This window comes from Chiloscyllium plagiosum, chromosome 17 (assembly GCF_004010195.1).
Source record: "Chiloscyllium plagiosum isolate BGI_BamShark_2017 chromosome 17, ASM401019v2, whole genome shotgun sequence".
NCBI classification, from domain to species: Eukaryota; Metazoa; Chordata; class Chondrichthyes; order Orectolobiformes; family Hemiscylliidae; genus Chiloscyllium; species Chiloscyllium plagiosum.
Window position 1 is genome coordinate 72475854 of NC_057726.1, and position 19697 is coordinate 72495550.

At 43.7% G+C, this 19697-nt stretch overlaps 1 protein-coding gene across 4 annotated transcripts in view; it reads right to left on the reverse strand.

The window, feature by feature from the left end:
- Positions 1-5534, reverse strand: part of dok4 (docking protein 4) — a 94698-nt gene extending 89164 nt beyond the window's left edge. For 3 of the 4 annotated variants that reach the window (XM_043707418.1, XM_043707414.1, XM_043707415.1), the window contains exon 1: positions 4419-5532. The gene's annotated coding sequence lies outside the window, so the exon portion shown is untranslated. Of the gene's footprint in view, positions 1-4418 lie in introns of all 4 variants that reach the window. The other variant, XM_043707417.1, reaches the window with a different exon arrangement.
- Positions 5535-19697: the final 14163 nt, after the last annotated feature.

Consider the following 19697-nt stretch of genomic DNA (forward strand, 5'->3'; position numbering starts at 1 on the left):
TTGGTAGAGGTTTATAAGATGATCAGAGGAATAGATAGAGTAGACTGTCAGAAACTTTTTCCCCGGGTACAAGAGAGTGTTACAAGGGGACATAAATTTAAGGTGAAGGGTGGAAGGTATAGGGGAGATGTCAGGGGTGGGTTCTTTACCCAGAGAGTGGTGGTGGCATGGAATGCGCTGCCTGTGGGAGTGGTAGAGTCAGAATCTTTGGTGACCTTTAAGCGGCAATTGGATAGGTACATGGTTGGGTACTTAAGCTCGGACAAATGTTCGGCACAACATCGTGGGCCGAAGGGCCTGTTCTGTGCTGTACAGTTCTATGTTCTATCTATAAAAGTTTATGTGAAAAGAAAAAGATTGTAAAAAGAAAATGATTAGTGAAGGCAAATGTGTGTTCTTTACAGTCCAAAACAGAAGAGAATGGAGAGCAGAAAATGGGGAGCATTTAAACAATTACTTTAATTCTGTCTTCATGGAAAAAGGCACAAATAACCTGCCAGAAATGTGGTGTGACCAACGGTCCAATGCGGAAAAGGAAATTGAATAGAAAAAGTGTTGGAGAAATTAATGGGACTGATAATGGGACAGAAGCTGATAGATTCTGAGGGCCTGATAATCCACATCCCAGGGTATAAAGGAGGTGACCCTAGCAATAGTGCATGCTTTGGTTGTCACCTTTCAAAAGTCTGTAGATTATGAAACAGTCCTATCAGATTGGAGGATGGCAAATGTCACCTCACAATTTAAAAAAGGAGGCAGAGAGAAAAGCTGGGAATTATAGACTGGTTAGTCGGACATTAGCAGTTGGAAAATGCTGAAGTTTATAATTAAAGGATAATAGGGCACTTCAAGAATCCAAACAAGATTATATAAAGTCATTATGGATTTATGCTAAATGTGAAGCATCCATTTCAGTAGGAAAAACAGAATTGCAGACTATTATTTAAATTGTGAAAGATCTGAAAATGTAATGTATAAAAGGAACCTGGGTGTCCTTGTATAACAGTCACTGAAAGCAAACACGAAGGTGCAGCAAAAGAATTTGAGTACAGGAGCAGGAATGTCTTTGTGCAGAATTACAGGGACTTGGTGAGACCATACCAGGAATATTGTGTGCAGTTTTCATTGCCACACCAAAGGAAGTGCCATACTTGCCATAGAGGGAGTGCAGCCGACATTCACTCGGCTGGTACTGGGGATAACAAGTGTTCTAGGAGAATTGGTTCATCTGGGCCTGTATTCACTGGAGTTTAGAAAATAGAGAGGAGATCTCATTGAAACGTATAAAATTCAAACAGGACTGGACAGACTAGATGTGGGACATTTTTCCTGATTAGAAAATCTAGAATCAGAGGACACAGTCTCAGGGTCCAACACAGGTCATTTAGGACTGAGATAGAACATAGAAAAATACAGCGCAGTACAGGCCCTTCGGTCCTCGATGTTGCGCCGATCCAAGCCCACCTAACCTACACTAGCCCATTATCCTCCATATGCCTATCCAATGCCCGCTTAAATGCCCATAAAGAGGGAGAGTCCACCACTGCTACTGGCAGGGCATTCCATGAACTCACGACTCGCTGAGTAAAGAACCTACCCCTAACATCTGTCCTGTACCTACCACCCATTAATTTAAAGCTATGCCCCCTCGTAATAGCTGACTCCATACGTGGAAAAAGGTTCTCATGGTCAACCCTATCTAAACCCCTAATCATCTTTACGCCTCTATCAAGTCACCCCTAAACCTTCTTTTCTCCAATGAAAACAACCCCAAGTGCCTCAGCCTTTCCTCATACGGTCTTCCTACCATACCAGGCAACATCCTGGTAAACCTCCTCTGCACCCATTCCTGTGCCTCCACATCCTTCCTATAGTATGGCGACCAAAACTGCACACAATACTCCAGATGCGGCCACACCAGAGTCTTATACAACTGCAACATGACCTCAGGGCTCCGGAACTCAATTCCTCATTTCTTTCCTCAGAGGGTGGTCAGCCTGTGGGGTTCTCTCCCACAGAAGGCACTGGAGGCCAGGTCATCGAATATATTCAAGAAAGAAACAGAGTTCTCAAAGTGAACGTTATCAAGGGGTATGGGGAGAGTGCAGGAATACAACACTGAGATAGAAAATTTAGCATCGTCGTGAGGTGGCACAGTAGCTCAGTGGTTAGCACGACTGCCTCACAGCACCAAGGACCTGGGTTTGATTCCAGCCTTGGGTGACTGGCCACGTGGAGTTTGCACATTCTCCCTGTGTCTGCTCAGGTTTCCTGCGGGTGCTTTGGTTTCTTCCCACAGTCGATAAGTGGGTTAGCCACGGGGAATGCAAGGTTACAGGGATAGATTAGGGGATGAGTCTAGGTGGGATGCTGTTTGGAGGATCGATATGGACTCGATGGGCCAAACGGCCTGTTTCCACACTGTGATTGTGAACTTTATGATTTTCTATGAAATGGTGCATTATGTTTTATGAGCTGAATGGCCTACTGCTGTGAAGAGAGTGGTGCTGGAAAATTGCAGCAGGTCAGGCAGCATCCGAGGAGCAGGAAAATTGATGAGGCCTCATTCCTGATGATGGGCTTTTGCCCAAAATATTGATTTTCCTGTTCCTCGGATGCTGCCTGGCCTGCTGTGTTTTTCCAGCCAGCATCACTCTAATGTTGACTCTAATCTCCAGCATCTGCAGTACCCACCTCTATCTGGATTCAGCTGTGCTTTTTGTCACACGTTTCTGATTGTTACCAAGACATTACTGAGAATTTAAACTATACAATAGATAAGAGCTTAGGATTTGAACTTGAATTTTGCCAGCCTAAACAGAATCAGACCAACACTTATGAATCTGCCTGTTCTGAACTCTTGAAGTGTTAGCTCTGTTTCTCTCTCCACAGATGCTGCCAGTTCTGCTGAATTCCTCCAACATTTTTCTGTTTTTAATTTCAAAGTCCAGCATCCATGGCATGAATCTTCTCCCATTGAATGTGTGCCTGTAACATTTTATTCCCTTGCACAGTTTGCCAGCTTTTGTGTATGTGCACATATGTGTGAACTCATGCATGGGTGCCTATGTGTTTATATGCATCTATGTTAACACACATGTAAGCGTATGCGATTGCGTTTGTGTTTATGTGCGCATTTGTGTGTGTCTGTGTGAATGTGTACAAGAGTGCATGAATGTGCATGGGCATGTGTGTATATGTCTGAGAGTGTGTATATGATTTTCTGTGTGTGCATCTAAGCATGCATGTATGGTGGATGCGTGTGTGTATATACAAAGGTATGTATATGTGCTTGTGAGAGTGTGTGTGCATATGCACATCCATGTATGTATGTGAAGATGAATGAGCGGATGTGTGTCAGCGTACACAGCAGCATTAGTCAGTGTATTTGAGTGTCAATTTGTATCTGTCAGTGTGGATGTGTGTCAGTCAGTATCTGTATGTATGTGCCAGCCAGTCTCTGCATATGACTGTCTCTGTATGTGTCTGAGTGTAAGCATCTATGTAAGTATGCATATATGTGCCTGTGTGTGTCAGAGTGTATGTCAGTGTCAGTCTGAGAATGTTAGAGGGAATGTGTCAGTTTGAGTTGGTGTATCAGTGTCAGTCTGTGTGTCAGTCTGTCAGTGTGTGCATTCACTGTGTCAGTGCATGTCTGTGTGTCAATCTTTGTGCATATCAGAGTGTAAATGTGTCCGTCTGTGTCAGTGTGTCAGACTTTGTGCATGTTAGAGTGTGTGTATATGTGGACTCGGTCTGTGTGTGAATGCATCACTGTCTCTCTCTGCAGTTAGTGTGTGCCTGTGCAGTCAGTGAACATGTGTCAGTCTGTACATGTATATGTCAGTGCTCCTGTGTGTGTCTGTGCAGTGTGTGTCAGTCTGTGTGTATGTCAATGTGTCCCTGTGTGTTTCTGTGCAGAGTGTCAGTCTGTGTATGTCAGTGTGTATGTGTCAATGTGTCCCTGTGTTGTCTGTGCAGTCAGTGTGTGTCAGTCTGTGTATATGTATCAATGTGTCCGTGTGTGTGTCGGTGCAGTGTGTCAGCCTGTGTATATGTCAATGTGCCCCTGTGTGTATCTGTGCAGTCAGTGTGTGTCAGTCTGTGTGTTTGTGTCATGTCCCTGTGTGTGTGTGTCTGTGCAGTCAGTGTGTCAGTTTGTGTGTGTCATGTCCCTGTGTGTGTCGGTGCAGTCAGTGTGTGTGTTACAGTCCCTATGTGCATGTGCAGTCAGTCTGTGTCGGTGGTCAAAGTCTCACTGTGTCTATGTCTATGGTGTAGGGGTATGCGAGGGAGCTCAGGTATAATCCCACCACTGAGTCTAATTGCAGTGTCCAGTATCTTTTGGTTAAACGGGCAGCTTCAGTCGGTCAGCTCTCTCCCTCCAGCTCAAACAAAGCTGCTCCTCAAGCACTCACCTGCAGGCTGTAGGCGGTTCTGTGATTCTGCCGGGGCCGTGGATCAGGACCGTGTTGCTAGCCCCATTCAGGGCAGCCGGGGACGGAGTGGCTCCATGTTCCACAGGGTCTGCAGACAGCGAAGGAGTGAACACCAGGCAAGCTCTCTCTCTCTCTCTCTCACTCACTCACTCAGTCACTCAGTCAGTCACGGCTCCCCGGCTGGACTGTCATCCTGCCAGCACAGTCTCCTCCCTGTCTCCGGGGATAATGAGCCCAGCCCGGCCCGGCCCGGCCCTGCCCAGTCGACAGCAGCGCACTCACATCAGCCCCCTCTACAAGGTTTACTGGAAAGGCTTCATTCTCCTGGAATCAGCAGCGAGACACCGTCCCGAGGCGAAGATGTGGCTGCAGCCGACAGGAGACAGGATCAGAAATCCGACCAGGGCACGGCAGCACACAAACAAATCAACCTCTGACAGGGGGAGGAGACACTGCAGGCTCAGGCTCCCCCTTTAACCATTAAAGGGATCTCTCCATCCAGTACAGCAGAGGCCCTTCGGCCCATCGAGTCTGCACCGACCTACCTCCCCCTCAATCTTCACCAGTCCCACTTATCCGCACTAGGCCCCAACCTTGAGCGTTATGACATTTCAAGTGGCTCATCCAAATTATTTTAAAGGTTGTCAGGTTCCCCACCTCAACTCCCCTCCCAGGCAGATCATTCCAAACCTCCAGTACCCTCTGGGTGAAAGTATTTTCCTCAAATCCATTTCTAATCCTCCTTCCTTTCACCTAAAACTTACGCCCCTTGTCATTGAACCTTGGACTAAGAGGAACAGCTGCCTTCCATTCAACATGGCCCCATGCCTCGCATAATCTTACATACTCTGTCACAACCTCCCTCAATCTTCTCTGTTCCAAAGAAACCTAGCCTAGACCAGCCCTTCTTCAGGGCTGAAAGGCTCCATCCCAGGCAATAGTGTGGTGGCCAGAACCATATACAATACTCCAGCTATGGTTGGATCAAAGTCCTGTGTGGCTCCCTGCTCTTACAATTTACATCTCAACTGATAAAGGCAAGCATCTCATATATATTCTTAGTGACTCTATTCACCAGTCCTGCCACTGACAAGGGTTTGACAACAAACGCCCCAAGATCCCTCTGTTCCTCTGAGGTTCGAGTGTCCTGTTATTTATTAACGATGTCTCTAACAGTTACTCAACAGTTTTGTCACCTCCCATTAGGAGGAAGAGAGCTGGGCACAAAGATGGGTGTGAGGGAATAAAAAGCCACAAGGAAAGAAAGCCATGAAGGAAATTTCATCCATCAAACACTCTTCAGAGAGAATCACGAATGAGAAAAGACACTCTTGCCTTCAACAATCAGAGCAAAGCAACCGAGTACATGTTGCACTGAGATGATTGGGATTGTTACTAACACTGAGAGAGTATCAGAGTTACACTCGGGGAGAGACAGCACTGCTTGCTCATACTCAGAGAAATAGCATCACACACTCACATTTGGAGAAAATGGGATATCTTCTCTACAAAGACTGTGTGGTGGTCACCCTTCCTGATACTGTTGATTTACAGTTGGCAGATTGGTAACGATGAAGCCAAGTATGTTTTTACCTTTTAGGAGAAAGTGAGGACTGCAGATGCTGAAGATCAGAGCTGAAAAGCGCAGCAGGTCAGGCAGCATCCAAGAAACAGGAGAATCGACGTTTCGGGCATAAGCCCTTCTTCAGGAATGAGGAAAGTGTGTCCAGCAGGCTAAGATAAAAGGTAGGGAGGAGGAACTTGGGGGAGGGACGTTGGAAATGCGAAAGGTGGAAGGAGGTTAAGGTGAGGATGATAGGCCAGAGTGGGGTGTGGGTGGAGAGGTCAGGAAGAAGATTGCAGGTTAGGAAGGCGGTGCTGAGTTCGAGCGATTTAACTGAGACAAGGTGGGGGGAGGGGAAATGAGGAAACTGGAGAAATCTGAGTTCATTAACAACTATTTTACCTTTTGTTGGTTACCTCACTATCTGCTGCAGACACAGTCAAGCACCTATGTCCTTTAGGACCCTACTGGCTTCATCAATAGTGCTGCTGCAAAACCATTCTTAGTGGTAGACATTGAAATCCCCCATCCAAAGTGCAATTTGTGTCCTGTTGTTCAACATGGAGGATCTTCATTGGCAGAGGTAGGGCAGTGCATAGTAATCAGCAGCAGGTTCTCTTGTCCATTTAAACTGAAGCCTTGAGAAATCATGAAGTCTGGAGTCAACATTGAGGACTCTCAGGGCAATTCCTTCTCAACTGTCTTTTCTGCTGGGTCTGTTCTACTGGTGCGACAGGAAATATCCAGGGATGGTGATGGTGATGTCTAGGACATATGAGTATGACTATGTCGAGCTGTTGCTTGACTAGTTTGTGAGACATCTTAGATTAGATTAGATTACTTGTGTGGAAACAGGCCCTTCGGCCCAACAAGTCCACACCGCCCCGCCGAAGCGCAACCCACCCATACCCCTACATTTACCCCTTACCTAACACTACAGGCAATTTAGCATGGCCAATTCACCTGACCTGCATATCTTTGGTGCTGTGGGAGTGTTTGTTGAGTGTTACATCACAGCGGTGAACCCTCCCGCTAATTAAACCAAACGCATAGAAAAGCTCACCTCACATCATAATCTGTTAAAGTGTGAGACAGAGAACTCCCAAATTCCACTACTTAAAGGAAAAGGAATCAATTTATTCTTTACCACACAAGTTTAAAACCTCACAGCGGCTGTTGTTGTTGGTGTCTGTCTTCCTCTGGCTGAAGATTTCCCAATGGCATCTTCTGTCTTTTGCTGCAACAATGCTTCATATGAAAAAGGTACGTTTGATAGAAAGTGTTTTGAAGGCAATTTCTCTCTAGGTGGCAGTTGGTCTGTGTCTAATTTTCAAAATACCTGCTTCTTCATTCCCCTCCCAACATCAGATTGTCTCATTGATTCAACGTTGGCAAAAACAATAAATTCAAAATAAATTGGATTTTAGTATCCTGGGGCATAATTTAAACTGATTGGTTAAATTTGGATTGTTGTCAAAATAGCAACCTGAACTCAAGGTATCTGTTTCATGCCAAATGTTACATTTTTTCAATTTGCTGCTAGCTAGTTCTATGACAAGTGCTTGTAATCTCTCAGTGTAAAATGGCATTCACTCTCTCTTAAGATACAGTACAAGCCTTCAACTTCATAACACCTCCCCCCTTAAGAAAAAATGAACTATCATAATGAAAAGATGGCTTTCATTTGTTTTTTCCTAATTGTTAACCCCATGACAATGAAATACATAGGATATTAACCTAAGTTCATATTAACTTCTGTATGCACACATATATACATATATATAAAACATTGGTATCTGTTCAATGTTATCTACACTAAGTCTGTAACATTTGACTCCAATGAAATAGTCTCATATTCTTGTCTTTAAATCATTTCAAGAATGTCAGAGAATTGTGATATGTACACAACTGTCTCACAGACATTGTTCATCCCCAAAAAATTTGAATGTTGTAAGGCCAGTATCAAAATCAATAATTCCTTTTCAATGGTAGAGTATTTTCATTGGTCGGTGTTGCGTTTCTCTGAAAAGTAAACAATTGGCCATTCAATTCCATCCTCATCTTCCTGTAGCAGTACAGCTCTAATTCCTATATCACTAGCATCGATTGCAACTTTGAAGGGTTCCAAAAAATGTGGTGTAGCTAAAACTGGTGCACTGGTAAATTGTCAAATGCCTCCTGGCATTATTGTTCTATCCACTGAAATTGTGTGTTCTTCTTCATTGCCACCACGCTGCTGAAGTTTGGAACAAACTTCCAGTAGAATCTGCTTAGTCCCAAAAACCGAAGCATCTCTACCTTCGAGGTTGGTCATGGAAATTCATCGATGGCCTTCATCTTTGCATTCCTTGGGGTCAACCTTCTATGACCGATGTCCCAAGAACATCATCTTGCGAATTCTGTTTCCTTTAAGTTTATTACCAGTTTTGCTTCTCTTAATCAGTCAAAGAGCACTGCCAAACTGTACCATGTGATCTTTCCATGACTCACTAAAGATCACTACATTCTCCAGATAGTGTACAGTTTATTAACCCAGCTGCACCTCTGTCCATGAGTCTTTGTAATGTGGCGGGTGCGTTCTTCATTCCAAAGGGCATCATTTTGAATTTATATAGCCCACTTGAGGTTACAAACACAGAAACTTTCTCTCTTTCTCTGACGAAGGTACCTGCCAATAACCACACAGTGAGTCTAACTTTGTGATGTAATTGGCTTGTCCAACTTTCTCTGTCCAGTCGTCCAATCTCGCTATTGAGTATGAGTCCAATTTCTTTACAGCGTTGACCTTCTGAAAGTCCACACAAAATCATTGAGTCCCATCAGGTTTCGGAACTAACACGATCAGCGAATTCCAATCACTCTGACTTGGTTCGATGATGTCTTTGGTGAGCATTGTATCACTTCCTTCTGGACCTGTGTGGCTTTGAAAGGATTAAGCCTATAGGGGTGTTGTTTCACTGGAATAGCATTCCCTACTTCACCCTCATGCACAAAGCATTAGTCGTCCCCATCTTATTCCTGCATATGTCCTCATGCTGCAGTAACAAACTTTTCAACTGCTTTTATTGTTCCTGAGACAGATAGTTTACTAAGCTGTCCTACTCCTCAAGGACTTCCTCATTGTTAAACATATTTTGAGGCACATCAAACTCCATGACATCCTCACTCTGAAGAGCAGTAACTAACACCTGTTTCTCCAATTTCTTCTCTCTATTGCAAAAAGGTTTGAGCATACCCGATACAGTTTTTTTCCTATCTGGCATCTTTATCAGATAGTTCACCTGACTCAACTTTTTCTCAATTTGACAGGGACCATTAAACCTGGCTTTGAAGGGATCTTCTATCACTGGTTACAGTACTAATACATCATCCCCATGGGAGGACATCTGAATTTCAGGATTTTTTTCTGCCACCTGCTTCATTCTATGCTGTGCCCTCTTCAGGTGCTGTTTGGCTAACTCACCCACTTGATTTAATCTCTCCCTCACCTCTGATACATAATCCAAGTGTGACTTTGGTCCTGTCAATTTCTCTTTAATTAATTTCAAAGGCCCTCTCACCTCATGTCCGAAAATTAACTCAAAGGGAGTAAACTGAGTAGATTAATTTGTGGCCTCTCTAATGGCAAACAATATGAATGGGATACCTTTACCTCAATCATTCGGGTAATCCTGACAGTGAGCTGTCAACATGGCCTTCAGGGTCTGATGCCACCTTTCTGAAGCTCCCTGGGATTCAGGATGATGTGCACTTGACTTCAAGTGCTGTATGCCTCAGCTACCTATGACTTCCTTAAACAGCCTAGCACTAAAATTAGACCCTTAGTGTGATTGAATCTCTCTGGGTTGCCCATACTGGGTGAAAAAAGCTACAAAGTCCTCTACCACCCTCTTTGCCATAATACTTTGCAATGGAATTGTCTTTGGAAATCTGGGAGACACATCTATTATGGTTAGCAGGTACTGGTCTCACTTTTAGTTCTTGGGAGGGGATCGACACAATCAATTATAACCCACGTGAAAGATTCTTCAAATGCGGGAATTGGCAACAAAGGTGCTGGTTTTATTCGTGCCTGTGGCTTAGATCAGATTAGATTACTTACCGTGTGGAAACAGGCCCCTCAGCCCAACAAGTCCACACTGACCCTCTGAAGAGCAACCCACCCAGACCCGCACATTTACCCCTTCACCTAACACTATGGGCAATTTAGCCTGGCTAATTCACCTAACCTGCACATCTTTTGACTGTGGGAGGAAACCGGAGCACCCGGAGGAAACCCACGCAGACACGGGGAGAATGTGCAAACTCCACACAGACAGTTGCCTGAGGCGGGACTTGAACCCGGGTCTCCGGTGCTGTGAGGCAGCAGTGCTAACCACTGTGCCACCATGCCGCCCATACCATTTGGCATGTATGACATGTACGGCAAAAGTTAACCACATCCTTGTGCATTCCAGGCCAATAGAAATGTTTTTGTACTTTAGCTTGAGTCTTCTGTGCTCCTACAGGTAGTTCATGTGCTACCCATAACACCTCCTGTCTGTATGCTACTGGCAACACAATCTGGTGCACTTCAGCCCATTTCTCCTCTGCCCTAACCTGTCATGGTCTCCATGGTTTCTACCTTTCAGATAATAAGCCTTCTCTTCTGAGTATGCATCAACATATAGATCTTTTATTGTCTCATCTTTCTGTTGTAAGCCCACTAGCCTTTCAGGTATGACCCTCTGCCTGTTCAGGTTTTTCCTGCAGCATTACACCAAACAAGGTGTTCACTAACTGAACCTCAACTCCTTCATCTTTCTCTTTAGTTGTTGCTTTGTTCTGTGACTTATGATAGTTGGATTTTGTTGCTACACAATCTGGGAAAATACCAGGGCATTTGTCTTTAAACTCCTCAGTTTCCTGGTCTTCCTTGGGGGCTTCTCCACAACAAGGGGTGTCACTCCCACCTTGGATCCTGCTAAATCATTCCCAAGAACAAATAGTATCCCTGGAACTGACACTCTGTCAATTACTTCCACTGTACCTTCCCCAGTCTTGAGTTGGCACTCCAACCTGATCTTACACAGGGGAATGCTAAATTTCTGTCCATCTATCCCACAAATTACCACACTGTCAGGTAACAGATGAGATAGAGTGTAAATACGTTCATCTGTTACTATGAGAGGCTGATTAGGTCCTGTATCTCTCGAATTTCCCTTCTCCATCTGTTCTTCCTGAGTAAACTTTACCCACGGAAGCAAATTCTTTATAGAGATTTGGTATTAAATCCATACCCAGCCCTTACTTAGGCTGTGCACTCTCCTGCTGCTCCTTGACTTTTCTTGGGGTTTCCTTTACTACTTTCACTAATGCCACCGACTTACCTTCTTTTCCCACATCTTTTCCCACAGTGCTTTTCTTTAACAACCAGCACTGGGACTCCACGTGTCCCACCTTCTGGCAGTGAAAACACCTTTTCCCAGTGCCCTTCTGAAACCACCGGCACTGTCATTGTCTGTGTCCCACCCCATTACAGTGAAAACACCTGAGGCCTTTCACCTCCTGTCCACCCTCTTGGGCTTCTTTTTTATCCTGTGGTAAAATCTTACCAGTGACTGCTCTTTGTTTTGTAGAGTAGGATCTCCCCTTCTTCCAATTTCTATCCCTCACAGGATGAAATGCTTGCCGTAAGCTAAACTTTGCCTTATGCACCAGCCATCCCTGCCACCCTTCTCACTTTCTGAACTTTCTGTTCATCCACATGAATTCTTACTATCTCTGGAAGTAAGTTTTTAAACTCCTCCAGCAGAATAACCTCTCTTACACCCTCATAGGTCTGATCTATCTTTAAGGCCTGGACCCATCTATCAAAATGACTATGTTTAATTCTTTTGAACTCAGCATAAGTCTGACCTGGTTCCTTCTTTATGTTTCTGAACCGCTGTCTATACACTCCTAATACCAATTCATAAACACTTAAAATAGTCTGTTTGACCTCTTCATAATCTCTTGACCTCTCATCGACAGCACGGCAATTATCTCACTAGCTCTGCCTACCAGCTTAGTCTGAACCAGCATTACCCACAAGTTCTCTGACCACTTCATCTGCCTAGCCAATTTTTCAAATGAAATAAAGAAGGCTTCAACATCTTCCTCATCAAAATATGGCAGTGTTTTAACATATTTGTATATATCACTAACTTCTCTTTTCATCTCCATCCTGTTAACTTGACTTTCCTAACTAAGTTGCGACTTCTGAAGTTCAAATTCTGTCTCCTTTTCTCTTTCTTCTCTCTCTCTCTTTGCTCAGCCAAGAACCTTCTGTCCCTTTCTGTTTCCACTCTCTCTTTCTTTTTCCCTGTCTTTAACTTCTAACTCCATTTTTCTCAATTGTAATTTAAGTTTTTTCTAATTCTACTGCACTTGTCTGTTTCTCTGACCCACCCAAGTGTTTGAGTTACTCCCTTACAATTTCAGCTTTACTTTTGTCCTTAGTTAAACCCAATTCTAACCTCTTGCTCATTCTAAAAGTATGGCCTTTTTCTGTCTTTCTAAACTTTTTTGGCAAATTTGGGTATCATCTTCAAACCCCAGAATCTCTTTAGCAATCATAAGAGCCATTTCTCTCACTTTTAATTTAACCAGCCACAAGTAACCGAAATTAAACAGGAGAAAGTGAGGACTGCAGATGCTGGAGATCAGAGCTGAAAATGTGTTGCTGGAAAAGCGCAGCAGGTCAGGCAGCATCCAAGGAGCAGGAGAATCGACATTTCAGGCATAAGCCTTCCTGAAGAAGGGCTTATGCCCGAAACGTCGATTCTCCTGTTCCTTGGATGCTGCCTGACCTGCTGCGCTTTTCCAGCAACACATTTTCAGCACTGAAATTAAACAAATTGTTTCACCTATATTTTATTTAGCGATCCAGGACACTATTTGGCAAGTGTTTAAATCTGCTGGGATCTTTCAACTCACAAATCTGTTCAAATCTCAGACTGGTTTTGTCTAAGCCTGTCCAAATCGCAGACTCGAACCCCCAAACTGCCCCTGACCCAATCACAGCGGTGAACCCTTCTGCTAATTAAACCAAACATCCAGAAAAGTTCACCTCACCTCATAATCTGTTAGATTGACAGATAACTCCCAAATTCCACTATTTAAAGAAAATAACATCAATTTATTCTTTAACTCTAAAAGTGAACATAAAACAACAACGATTTACAATTCTAAGCCTCCTTTCTCTGAACTGCTTGTTATCTGCCTCCAGCTTTATAACAATATACTGTTGCCATAAGAACCAGTATTAAAATTACATCAACTTAAGTTCAAAACCACACAGCAGCTGTTGTTGTTTGGTGTCTGTCTTCCTCTGGCTGAAGATTTCCCGACGTCATCTGCTGTCTTTTGCTGCAACAATGCTTTATATGAAAAAGGTACATTTGATACAGAATGCTTTGAATGGCAGTCTCTCTCTAGATGTACGTTTGCTCGCTGAGCTGGAAGGTTTGTTTTCAGATGTTCTGTTGGTGAAGGTCTTCACTGGAGGCTCACTGATGTTACCTCGTCTGGTGACGAAAAGTCTGAAAACTTCCAGCTCAGTGAGCAAACTTACATCCAGAACCTCAACCTGAGCTACAAATCTTCTCAAAAGTCTCTCTCAAGATGACAATTACTCTAACTTTCAAAATACCTACTTCTTCTTTCCCCTAACACCGAATCGTCTCATTGGCTCGAGGTTGGTAAAAACAATAAATTCAAAAGAAGTTGGGTTTTAGTATCCTGCGGCATAATTTAAACTGATTGGTTAAATTTGGATTGTTGTCAAAATAGCAACCTGAACTCAACATATCTGTTTCATGCCAAAATTTTCAATTTTCCAGTATACTCTAAAACTGCCAGCTAGTTTAGATTAGATTCCCTAAGTGTTGAAACAGACCCTTCAGACAAACAAGTCCACACCGACCCTCTGAAGAGTAACCCACCCAGACCCATTTCCCTCTGACTAATGCACCTAACACTATGGGCAATTTAGCATGGTCAAATCACCTGACTTGCACATCTTTGGACTGTGGGAGGAAACCGGAGCACCCAGAGGAAACCCACACAGATAGTTGCCCGAGGCTGGAATTGAGCCTGGGACCCTGGTGCTATGAGGCAGCAGTGCTAACCACTGAGCCACCATGACAGGTGTATTCTCTCAGTGCAAAACAGTATTCACTCTCTTAATGGTATAGTACATGCCTCTAACTTCGTAACATGAGACTTTGTAGGTACTGATACAACTGAGCGGTTTGCTAGGCCATTTCAGAGGGCAGTTGAGGGTCAACCACATTACTGTGGGTTTGAAGTCACATTAGACCAGACCAGTTGATGGCAGATTTTCTTCTCTGCAGGACATTAGTGAATCAGATGGGTTTTTCCAACAATTGACAATAATTTCTTTTTTGGCAGATATTTCTTTTTGAATTTTTATTAATGACTTGGAAGAGGGAGTTGAAGGGTGGGTCAGTAAATTTGCAAACGATACGAAGGTTGGTGGAGTTGTGGGTAGTGAGGAGGGCTGTTGTCGGCTGCAAAGGGACTTAGATATGATGCAGAGCTGGGCTGAGGAGTGGCAGATGGAGTTCAACCCTGTCATTTTGGAAAGACAAATAAGAATGCGGAATACAGGGTTAACGGTAGGGTTCTTAGTGAGGTGGAGGAGCAGAGGGATCTTGGGGTCTATGTTCATAGATCTTTGAAAGTTGCCACTCAGGTGGATAGAGCTTGTAAGAAGGCCTATGGTGTATTAGCGTTCATTAGCAGAGGGATTCACTTCAAGAGTCGTGAAGTGATGTTGCAGCTGTACAGGACTTTGGTTAGGCCACATTTTGAGTACTGTGTGCAGTTCTGGTCGCCTCACTATAGGAAAGATGTGGAAGCTTTGGAAAGGGTGCAGAGGAGATTTATCAGGATGTTGCCTGGAATGGAGAATAGGTCGTACGAGGATAGGTTGAGAGTGCTAGGCCTTTTCTCATTCGAACGGAGAAGGATGAGGGGTGACTTGATAGAGGTTTATAAGATGATCAGGGGAATAGATATAGACAGAGACTTTTTCCACGGGTACAGCAGACTGTTACAAGGGGACATAAATTTAAGGTGAAGGGTGGAAGGTATAGGGGAGATGTCAGGGGTAGGTTCTTTACCCAGAGAGTGGTGGGGGCATGGAATGCGCTGCCTGTGGGAGTGGCAGAGTCAGAATCATTGGTGACCTTTAAGCGGCAATTGGATAGGTACATGGATAGGTGCTTAAGCTAGGACAAATGTTCGGCACAACATCGTGGGCCGAAGGGCCTGTTCTGTGCTATATTGTTCTATGTTCTAAATGACACCAACTGCCATGGCAAGATTCAAGCCTGGATCCCGAGAAAATTCCCTGAGTTTCTGGATTGATCATTCAGTGGTAATACCCACAAGGTCATCACCGTCCCCTTGTCGACTTTAGGACTTTGTCAAGTTGGGGTAAAATGAAAAGAACACTGTAAACGAGCCTTGTTTGTTTGTGAGGCCAGGCCTGGAGTCAATTTGCAGGCTGAGTTTTGATTAAAAAGTTCGAACAGATACAGTGACCTGCAAAAGAGCATTATGTTTAAGTAGATAGCAGAAGTTGATGATTAATACAGTCAGTGCCTGGGAATTGGTTTCCACAAGTCTGGAAGGAATTCTATGTTCAAGCAGTGATAATTGTTGAACGCTAATTGAGTTCCCGAGTGGAGTTGATCTGTCTGTCAGGGCGGAAACAAAATTGAGGTTGTTTTACAGCTATGTTTTCTGGGAGATGATTCAGGGATGCTGCTGAGACGGCCTGAAGATTTGAAAGCTGCTAAGCTGCTCCACCAGCTCCTCGGAGCCCAAAGAGTAGAAAGCTGAGTTCAAAGTATTTCTGTCTTTGCCTGGGTAAACTGAGGTGATCCTGATCAACATTTCAGAAAAGCAACAAAGGAGTCCACAATTATGCCTGTGAAACTACACATTGTGGGAGCCATTTAAGGAATCTGGCTAGTTCGGTTGCTTCCTCCAATTTATCCTTTAACTGTCTGACTATCTTTTGTGTGAATAAGGGGCTGAAGACTGAATTGGGCCTGAATTAAAGCATAGGCATTAATCAATTTGCGTTGTGGTTTAATTTTTCCTCTGTGAAAATTACTGTGTACTGAATGAATGGTTAAGTCTTTTATTTGAGATACAAAACCAATGTCTGGAACTAATCATTCACAAACTTTGGAAATGGTTATTCAAATGTCTGGTTAGGAACCAGTGGAGTAATTATTGGGCATCTTCAACAGTTTAATTTTACTGTATTGTGAATACAGTGGTAGAAAGGCTGATTTGGTTCAGCTATCTGTCTCTAATAGACTGGGAGATAGTGAGATGCTGGGAAGTCAGAGAGGATAAAGACTGGAGCTGGAAAAAACACAGCAAGTCAAGTAGCAACAAAGCAGAAGGGGAGTTGACGTTTCAGTTCAGAACCTTTCATTAGAACTGATGTGATTGTGCTGCTCCTTTAACAAGGTTATGTTGCTCTTGGTTTTATTTTCAGGTCATAGACACAGGCTCCAAAATGTCTGAAGTTAATCTACATGAAGAAGCTTTTAAGTTTAAAAGAAAACATTTGTACAATGAAAGGGGAGTGGCCAGTTCTCCCAGCTCAGCTTGCCTCTGGCTTGGGTTTGATTTTAGCAAGCAGTCAGTTGTGAAGCTGCTGGACCCAAAGAAGCAGGTCCATGCTGATCGTCCCTCTCTCTGACATCTCTCCTGGAAGACTGTGTGTTTGATTTCTCCTTTGGTGCCAAGGAGTGTTTATGGGGATTGTTGCCAGTATTTGGAACAGCATCATTAAGTTGGGAGAATCTGTTAGGTTTTCACATAGATTACATTATTCTACATTTGGTTCACTTTTGTTTGTGTTTCATTCAGTAATCTTGCAACTAAATTTTGTTTTGTTTAAAACTAAGTAGTTTGGCCAGTTGCATCCCTCCTGGAATATCCAATTCACACCTGCTTAAAACAACTCGCAAAGTTGGGGTCCAGGCTACTTTCTTGAAATGTTTTGAGGGTTCTGGCCTGATCCGTAACAGACTGGGGGGCTCATCCAGGATTTAGGATTAGGGTTGCTGGACTCGAAGGCAGGGAGTGGTGTTAGTGTCTTTTGTTTTGGGTGTTGATTTTGGTCAGTTTAAACAGTGCGTGGGATAGCAGGGTCTCTTTCAGTCACCAAGAGTTTTCTGGGGTGGAAGAAGTGATTATGAGGGCCTTGGAAAAGGTGAATTAGGACAAACTGCTGGAATGACCAGACAATCTGGAGTTGGAGGTACGACCTTCTGTGAGAAAGGGAGAGATAATTACGCCAATAGCTCAGCATTTAAATTTGCTGGAAATATCATCAGAATCTTCGGAGATGGCTAAAGTTCAATTGAAAATGAAGCAGCTCGAGTTAGAGGCAAAATACAAGGAAAGGGCAACAGAAATTAAACCGTTCGAATTACGATTAAAAACAGAGAAAAGAGAGAGAAGAGAGGAAAAAAAGAGAGGGAATTTGAACTTCAGAAATTTGCACTTAAACAAAGAACAAAGAAAATTTATAGCCCAGGAGCAGGCCCTTCGGCACTCCAAGCCTGAGCCAATTCAAATCCACTGTCTAAACCTGTCACCCAATTCCTAAGCATCTGTATCCTTCTGCTCCCCACCAGACACATTTTAAATGAATCTACCGTGCCTACCTCTACTACCCCTGCTGGCAATGCGTTCCAGACACCCACCACCCTCTGTGTGCAGTACTTGCTGCGTGTATCCCCTTTAAACTTTTCACCTCTCGTTATTGAATCCCTCACCCTGGGAAAAAGTTATCTCTATCCACACTGTCTATACCCTTCATGATTTTGTAGACCTCAATTAGGTCCCCCCACCCCCCCAATCTCCTTTTTTCTAATGAAAACAATCCTAACCTACTCAACCTCTCTTCATAGCTGGCACCTTCCATACCAGGCAACATCCTCGTAAACCTTCTCTGCACCCTCACAAAGTGTCCACATCCTTTTGGTAATGTGGCGACCAGACTGTACACAATATTCTAAATGTGGCCAAACCAATTGCTTGTACAATTTTAACATGACCTGCCAACTCTTATACTCAATACCTCGTCCAATGAAGGCAAGCATACTATATGCCTTCTTGACCACTCTATCCACCTGTGCGGCAACCTTTAGGGTACAATGGACCTGTACTCCCAGATCTCTCTGCTCATCAACTTTTCCGAAGGCTCTTCCGTTTACTGTATAATTCGCTCGAGAATTAAACTTCCCAAAAGACATCACCTCACGTTTGTCTGGATTGAACTCCATCTGCCACTTCTCCGTCCATCTGTCCAGTCTATCTATATCCTCCTGTATTCTCTGACAGTCCCCATGCTTTCTGCTACTCCACAAATCTTTGTGTCATCTGCAAACTTGCTGATCATACAAACAGTGCCGTCTTCTAGATCATTTATGTATATCACAAACAATAGTGGCCTCAGCACTGATCCCTGTGGAACCTTTCTCCATTTCGAGAAATTCCCTTCAACTACTCTTCTGTCTCCTGTTGCTCAACAGTTCTTTATCCACTGAGCTAGAACACCCTGCACACCATGGGACTGCACTTTCTCCATTAGTTTACCGTGGGAAACCTTATCTACTGCCTTATTAAAGTCCATATATATGACATCTACAGCCCTTCCTTCATCTATCAACTTGGTCACTTCCTCCTATTAAGTTGGTAAGACACGATCTCCCCCGCACAAAACCATGTTGCCTATCACTGATAAGCTAATTCTTTTCTAAATATAAATAGATTTTATCCCTCAGTACCTTCTCCAGCAACTTCCCACCACTGACATCAGACTCACTGGTCTGTAGTTACCCAGAATATCCCTACTACCCTTCTTGTACAGGGGGACAACATAAGCAACCCTCCAGTCCTCCGGCACCTCACCTGTGTTTAAGGATGCTACAAAGATCTCTGTCAGGGCCCCTCTCTCGCCTCCCTCAGCAATTTGGGATAGATCTCATCCGGTCCTGGGGATTTGTCCACCTTAATAACCTCTAGCCTACCCAACACATCTTCCCTGCTTATATCAACGTGATCCAGACTAATCAAACTTCTATCTCTAGTCTCAACATGCATCATGTTCCTCTCCTCAGTGAACACTGATGCAAAGTAATCATTCAGAATCTCACCCATTCTCTCAGGTTTGACACACAACCTTTTTTCCTTATCCTTTAGTGGACCAACCCTTTTTCTAGTTATCTGTTTGCTTCTTATATAAGAATAAAAGGCTTTGGGATTCTCCTTAATTCTGCTCACTAAAGCTATTTCATGACCCCTTTTAGCCTGCTTGATTCCTCAATTAAGACTGGTCCTACTCTCCCGATATTCTTCCAAGGCCTATTCTGTTCTTATCTCCCCTGACCTTATCTACGTGACCCTTTTCCTCTTAGCTAGTCGCACAATTTCTCCTGTCTTCCACGGTTCACGAATCTTGCCTTTCCTATCCCTTGCTTTCAAAGGGACATGCATATCCTGCACAATCTTTAACCTACCTTTGAAAACCTCCCACATATCAAATGTGGACTTCCCTTCAAATAGCTGTGTCCAATCCACATTTCCCAGCTCCTGCCTAATGTTGATATAATTGG